This window comes from Otolemur garnettii, unplaced genomic scaffold (assembly GCF_000181295.1).
Source record: "Otolemur garnettii isolate 467f Iridium unplaced genomic scaffold, OtoGar3 scaffold00246, whole genome shotgun sequence".
NCBI lineage: Eukaryota > Metazoa > Chordata > Mammalia > Primates > Galagidae > Otolemur > Otolemur garnettii.
In genome coordinates, this window is record NW_003852641.1 from 385,338 (window position 1) to 393,250 (window position 7,913).

Genomic DNA, 7,913 nt, shown 5'->3' on the forward strand with positions numbered 1-7,913 from the left:
GTATTCTTTTAATTAGGTAAGTATATCAAGGATGATTGATATTTCGATATACTCTGAACAGTTGTCACTATTTTTATTCCTTGCTGTTTCTTCTCTAATCAAGTTACTTAAAACTTTCAGGTTCCTGCGCTATCCTATCAATTTTGCTCTGTATCATGCTTCATATCACACCTAACATAATTTTCTGTAAGATGTGGTCTAACCAGAAAAATACAGGAGACTTGAATCTTTTGTCCTGGAGCAGTGATTATCTTTTTCATGATTGGCCCCCACCATCCGAGGAGCCTTGTAGACATTGTTTTCCTAATTGCTCATTTGTGAAATACGAATGGGACAGATTTGTCTCCCCCCCTCCCCAGCATTAATTTTGCTATCTGGGTTATATGGCAAAGAAGGGGGAGGCAATCTCCCTTCCTCCTTCCCCCCCCCAGGGTAAGAATGCAGGTTTTAATCTCTAGACTGAAAACAGTAGTCTAGGCTGGGTGAGGTGGCTCACACCCGTAATCCCAACACTCCGGGAAGCTGAGGTGGGAGGTCAGGAATGCAAAACCAGCCTGAGTAACATAGCAAGATTCCATCTTTAAGGGAAAAAGAGAAAAATTAACTGCTCATACTGCACATGCCTGTGGTCCCAGCCACCCAGGAGTCTGAAGCAAGAGAATCCTTTGAGCCCAGGAGTTTGAGGTTGTTGTGAGCTATGAGGATGCCAGTGCACTCCAGCCTGAGCAACAGCAGTGCAAGACCCTTTTGCAGTCTATATTTCCAGCAACATTTTAGCAATCCCAACCCAGTCCAAATCTGCTGTGGCTATAAGGTGTGAGACACAGTGGGCTCAGCCTCTGGGATGTGAAGCTAAACTCCTGCTCCCCACACCAGCGTAGCCCTCCCAAATCATTTTATGTCTCGGGGTGGTTCTTTGGCTGCAAAGAAGCATCATATTGGTTGTGAGGATTCAGAGGTAACATTTAGAAAGCTCTTAGCACAGTTCATGGCAGATAATAAACACAGGCGTTCATTTTTATTGACACCTAATAACAATGATCAATAAAAGACAAAGAAAAAAAGAGGCAGGGAACTAATGCTCTGCAGTCTCATCACTGTGTTCTGTATTTGGGCAATGGTTATTCTCAGTGTGTTTTTTTTTGACAGAGCCTCAAGCTGTCCCCCTGGGTAGAGTGCTGTGGCATCACAGCTCACAGCAACCTCCAACTCCTGGGCTCAAGCGAGTCTCTTGCCTCCTCCTCCCAAGTAGCTGGGACCACAGGCGCCTGCCACAACGCCCGGCTATTTTTTGGTTGCAGCCGTCATTGTTGTTTGGCGGGTCCGGGCTGGGGATTTGAACCCGCCACCTTAGGTGTACGTGGCTGGTGCCTTAGCCGGTTGAGCTATAGGCGCCGAGCCCTCAGTGTGTTTTTTAAACTATGTTGAGAGCTGAACCTTTGTTCCTGTTTTTCTTTTGTCTTGTGAGGGTTGACCACATGTTTAAGCCTGTCCTGTGCAAATTTAATTGGATTTTGTGTTTCTCACACAGAATGAAAAACAGAAACAAACAAAAACAAAAGATAAGCACTGCTTTGAGAAAAGTGAGGTCAGGGAAAGCTACAGGCAGGCAACTGGAAATGTTCTCCTAGGACACTGGTTCTCAACCTGGATGGTGTAATTTAGACAGAGGTATGACCTAAAATTCACCAGGTGATTATAGTGGGAAGAAGCACCACATTCAGATAATAAAGAGTCTGCTCAAATAGACCAGAGTTTTCATGGAATTCCCCTTTGAAATCTAGTCATATGTGACTGCAGAATTCATCCGTTAGGAGGAAAACTTTACTCCTGTATCCTCCACAATCTTAGGATCAAATGGTTAGGATCTTGAGAGCTAAGGGACAATAGATAGATGTCAGTTCTCAACCTGTGGGTTGTGACCGCTTTGGGGGTTGAACGACCCTTTCATAGGGGCCGCCTAACATATCAGATATTCACACACGATTCATAACAGTAGCAAAATTACAGTTATGAGGTAGCAATAAAAATAATTTTATGGTTGGGGGTCACCACAACATGAGGAACTGTATTAAAGGGTTGAGACATTAGGAAGGTTGGGAACCACTGTTTATGTCCAGAAGCATGCAAAACCAATCAATGAGTAACTTACTGAACGACCAGAAATAATGATTTATTTGTTATTTTTATAAAAAAAGGAATTTGTTGAGGGTTTCAGTGGAAAAGTATGGTAAGTTTTTTGGTCTTTTGGATGCTAATGAGAATAAGCAGTCTGTCTCCATAGCAGCTGAATTCATAGGAAATGCTGTTGGAGGGGAACGGGTGTTAAGGACAGATTTTGTTTTCATTTTCTATAGCTCAAACGCTTTTATTTTATTGTATTTTATTTTATTTCTTCCTTTATTTTTCATTTTGTGGAGACAGAGTCTCACACTGTTGCCCCAAGTTAGAGTGTCATGATGTCACAGCTCATAGCAACATCAAACTCCTGGGCTCAAGTGATCCTATTGCTTCAGCTTCCCAAGTTTCTGGGACTACAGGTGCCCGCCACAAGGCCTGGCTAGTTTTCCTATTTTTAGTAGAGATGGGGTCTTGCTCTTGCACAGGCTGGTCTTGAACTCTTAACTTCAAGTAGTCCACTTCCCTAGGCCTCCCAGAATGCTAAGATTACAGGCATGAGCCACTGCACCTGGCCAACATTTTTAATTTAAAATAATCTTTATGTCAACCATGATCCTTGATAACTCTTAAAACCAGAGAAGTACAGACTGGTTCATAAACTTTATCAAAAAAAGCATATAATATTAGTGTGGCACAATTTAGTGCTTACTATGTCCCAATTTTGCTTAAAGTCTGAATAGCTCATAAGCAGCACAGCCAGAATAAAAGCCAGATTTACCTGACTTTGAGGTCAATACTCTGTTGCACTGCACTGTTCTTAATATGCCCAAGTGAGCACTGCCTCTTTTTAAGCATTCTACAGATGTTAATATGCTATCATGAAATTCTGCTTGAGATGATTATCAAAATATATCTCCTAGTTCTTGAAAAGGCAAATTTATACCTCTATAGTTTGTAGCATCTTCTGGGACCTGATCATCTTATTTGACAAATTTCTCAGCACAGTGAGAGACAGTTCACCTCAACAGAGAAGTTTATTTGGATTTATATAGTAAATATAACTGTCTTTTAGCCTTTAGGGGTCTTTTTACACATTTTTTTTTCCATCCTATGCTTTTTGAAACTTATTCTCATTCTTGTTGAAACTGCAAGGGAGTGTTGGCCCAGGACTAGATGCTCATCACATTAAGATCCAAATATTCAGATAGAGAAGATTATTGAGGAAGAAAGGAATTTTTAATATGACAGATGTCAGGAGAATGGGAGAAGCTGTCTCAGATCTGCTTCCCTGACTAACAGAAATCGTGGGCTTTTAAAGGAGGGTCCACATGCACTGGGACAGGTTGTGGGGGGATGGTGAAACTTGATCTCAGGAAGTCTGCCCAGGGGCCTTCAGAATCTCCTTTGTCTTGCAGAAATCTGCCATTTCTGGGAAATAACTAAAAAGGCCAAATGGTTAAGGGAGAAAATTATAAAAATATATATAGGGGGTCATTGAAATTTGCTCATGGGGATGGTTATAATCCCCCCTTCTTTTTAGTTCATTCATTCCTTAATCTTGGGGAATCAGGACACCAATATATCTGGCTGGCTGCTTCCTGCCAATGTGGGATATAGTTGGAGTATGAGAAAGAATAAAAATTTGGGGCCTGTAACCAAAATTTTTTAATACAGATTGTTGAGTTGCCATCCACTCTCCACCCCAGGGTAGCAAAATATATCAAACAAAATACTATCCCCCTGGGTAATCCCTCTGGAAATATTGTCCAAGCCCCTCCCTCCCCCACAGAATATCCTTCCAAGATTCCTCTGGTCATTCATGAAGATAGTTTTAAGTAGCTAATCTCGGTGAAATACATTAGCAGACGAGGTAATAAATTGAGAGAGTTTAACACAGAGGTGTCTTGCCAAACAAAAATCCCCAAGGGACATACAGACATATGATGTTGTTCTCAGATATTTTAGGGAATAGGGCTTGTGCCTTAATTGCCCTTTGGCCAGTAGCCATAGCATCCCCAGTTTTGCATTGTCCGTGGTCTGTAATGCTACTTTCACCCATAAAGAGCTCTTCACCTAGGTCCCTCAGAGACCAATCGATTGGTCAAATCCTAGGGACTAGAAAACACTTGGCCAATAATCTCAATGTAATCCTAGACAGGGAGCAAAGTGGCTGGATTTAAGGTGGATACCACTTTCAGAGTTGCATTAGGGTTATCTCACAAAGTTGCCTAGTATTACCCATCTGGCCACTGGCTGCCAACCAGAAGTCTCCCTTTTGTTTTAGTGGGGATAATACATAGCATATGCTGTGAACAGTTACCAGTTGCCCAAGAGTGAACTTTTCAGCGTCTTGTAAAATATGTAAGTAGCAGACACACTATCAGACAAGCAGGCCGTCCTTTTGTTATCACACAGGCTTAGAGAGATAAGGTGCAGGTTGCTTATAATCACCCAAAGAAGTTTGTGTAAATACCCTGAGTCTAATGCCTTGTTTTTATTCAATGGGCAAGTTAAAAGGCATATATAAAAGTCTGAAGAGTCCAAATGTGAGGATAGTCATTATTTTTTTAAATAGTCAAGGAAGCCTTGTGGCGTTCCCTGGTACAAGTAAGTGGTTCTCCCTGCCCTCCCTCCCCTTTAGATTTAATAGAAGGCCTTTATTGTAAGCTTGACATTAGGAATCTGAATCCACAAAACTCAGCCATACCCAAGACTCCTCACAACTGTTTGCAAGTGGTAGGGCTTGTTATTCTATTTATAGCCTCTCTCCAATCTGGGCTGAGGTTCTGAGTTGCAAGAGACAATTCAAACTCCAAGTATTTAACAGTGGTAAGTGAGATCTGAGCTTTTTCTTAGATGTTTTATAGTCTTTGTGATCCAGTAAATTTAATAAAACTACTGCATGTTGTTTGCATTCAGCTTCAGACTCACTGGCTTATCAGGATAATTACGTACTATAAAGTAATTTCCTTGCTTAAAAGTATTTCCCTCAAAACTCTGGCCTAAATTTTCTGAAGACTTCTTTTTCTTCTTCTTTTTCTCCTTGAAGTTGGACAGTCCAGCGATACTGGCTTTTGCCTTTAGACTTTAAGTCTTCCCATTTAAAAGCAACTCGTACTTGGGATTCAGGAGCAAGAGGAATGCAAAAGAAAGCAGCTTTTACATTTATTGCTGAAAATCAGGCAACATTTTCAGATGAAGCGGTAAGAGTTCTATAATGATTAGGGACCAAAAAAGGAATATCCTTCATTATTCGGTTGATTGGCCTTATTGTCCTTAGATTAAACTGATATTCCTCGGTTCCAGGGTGTTTTGTTTGTTTTTAATTGAATGACATAATAGGAGTATAATGAAATATGTCTGATCTCTCTTCCTTTCATGGCCAGGAACTCAGTTTTAAGTATTTGTTTTTCTTTTTTCCTAGGGTCTCCTTGGCCAAGATGGGGTTCATTCAATGGGCAGGTGCCTAGGATTTTATTTTAGTTTACATTTACCTTGCTTTGGCCAAGACTTGCCAGAGACAGTATCAATGATCAAACTTTTATTTTTGTCCCATTATTGGGGGTGGTGTAGCTACCAGCCCAGGTATTATCCTATCCCTTGGTAAACACAAGTGGCCAAAGGATTTAAAGTAAAAAGACTCATCGCTGATTAAATGTTCTAGCCCAGGCATGAATGGAGGTGGACAGGCATTTATCAAACTTTAAAATCTTTCATACAACATAGGAGCAAAAACAAAAAAAAATATCAAAAGCAAGATTATAAAATTTATTTATTTATAAGCATCAGGCTACTGTTCAACTCACGGGAATTTTCTATACAAAACATAAGCATTAAGCCAGGCACGGTGATTCATCTCTGTAATCCTAGCACTCAGGGAGGCCAAGGCGGATGGATTGCCTCAGATCAAGAGTTCCAGACTAGTCCTAGCCAGAGCGAGACCACATCTCTAAAAAGAACTGGGTGTTGTGTTAGGCACCCATACTCTGCGTTGCTTCGGAGGCTGAGGCAAGAGAATTGCTTAAGCCCAAGAATTTGAGGTTGCTGTGAGACTCTGTCACAAAAAAAAGAAAACAAAACTAAAACTAAAACCATAAGCTTTTTTTTTTTTTTGAGACAGAGTCTCACTGTGTCGCCCTTAGTAGAGTATAATGGTGTGATAGCTCACAGCAACCTCCAACTCTTGGGATTAAGTGTTTCTCTTGCCTTAGCCTCCCAAGTGGCTGGAACTGCAGGTGCCCCCCACAGCACCCAGCTATTTTCTGTTGCAGTTGCCATTGTTGATTAGCTGGCCCATACCAGGTTCAGGGCCAGGTTTGAACCCACCAACTTCGGTGTATATGGCTGGTACCATAACCACTGTGCTATGGACACCAAGCCAAAAACATAAGCATTTTCAAAAACCATTTGAGCTAAGGATTTAGAGAACTGTTGTATCATAATGGCTAAATGACATTCTAAACAAAAAGGTTATTGTAAGTCCTGCCTGTCTAGTTCCAACAATGACAGGAAAGTGGAAGCTTTTAGGTAGCAAGCTAAACATTTGAATTATCTAGATGTTGTAGACATTTGTAAAAGAGGTTAAAAGGCTCAAAACATCTCATCAAAACAGAATCATAGGTTATTGTGAAATAATAGCAATTAATTTAACCAACAGTGATAATCAGAAGTCTTTACAGGCAATAGAGAAAAAACTTCAACTTTTAAGTTCAACTTTCTCAAGTAATCAAAACCTAATAAGACCAACATAGAAATTACCTTGATAAAATGTAAAATCTTTATTAGACAAAGAACCTTTTGCTAGTACAATTGTTTTTTTCCTATGTAAAACCCATTTGGTCAACTTGGAAGTCAGGCCTAAGAAAAGATGACCAGAACTTACCAGTCACAAGTTTGTCCACAAGGTCACACATGAACATTACATTTTATTTTATTTTTTTCGGCATGGACAGAATTTTTAATATTAATTTTTGCTATGATGTTTTTAATTTTTAGTCTTTTCACCATAAGAAAATAGCTGCACAAAAATCTGGACTGTTTCACGACTTTGCATGCCATCCTTGCTCAGGGCCATGCTACTCTTCTCCGTATCTTTCCAATTTTCATGCTGCCGAAGTGAGCATTACGTTTTAAAGGAAACAAGAAACCAACATACTAATTCCTTGAGAAGGCGAATACATAGCACTTAGTTACAAAATACGGAGATTTTTTTGACCATAATGATTCAGACATATCAAGAAGCTTAAAAACATTGTTTTACACACCATTAAGGTAAACATTACAGTGTCAGACCTTCACAGCAGTCTTTGAACCAGAGAAGGGAGAAGTTACAGGAGCTGGTGAAAAGGTGAAAGGCCAGAATGAGAGCGTTAAAAGGCTGGAGGAGGGAGGGATTATCATCTTAGGCCTTCTCAAGGGGAGGAAAGGCTGAAAGCAGAAAGATACCGAAAGGTGAACTTCTGAGATAGAAATCTGAGATGTTTTAAAAGATTATCAAAAGCCTCTTGCAATTTTATTACATTTATCTCATTTACATTTGCCTAATTTACGTTTGCAGTTTATTTAATCGATTTGATAGCCCATGAATATGAGAAAATGAGAAAATATGTAAAAACAAAAAAAGAAATATCAACAGAAGGGCAAGGGGTGCTCCTGGATGGAGTAAACAATGTAAACAAAAGCTTTAATATAGCAAGTAAAAATGTTTGGCAGTATAGACAATTCATTTAGAGAGGAAGTTTATACACAAATGGAGGTCAGTGGCTTGGCGCCTGTGGCTCAAGTGGCTAAGG

At 40.1% G+C, this 7,913-nt stretch overlaps 1 protein-coding gene and 1 pseudogene across 3 annotated transcripts in view; one reads left to right on the forward strand and one right to left on the reverse strand.

Annotated features, from left to right (window-relative positions):
• GRIK2 (glutamate ionotropic receptor kainate type subunit 2) overlaps positions 1–7,913 on the forward strand; it is a 656,554-nt gene that overhangs the window by 324,698 nt on the left and 323,943 nt on the right. The window lies entirely within an intron of this gene.
• On the reverse strand, positions 7,145–7,242 carry LOC111722403 (annotated as a pseudogene).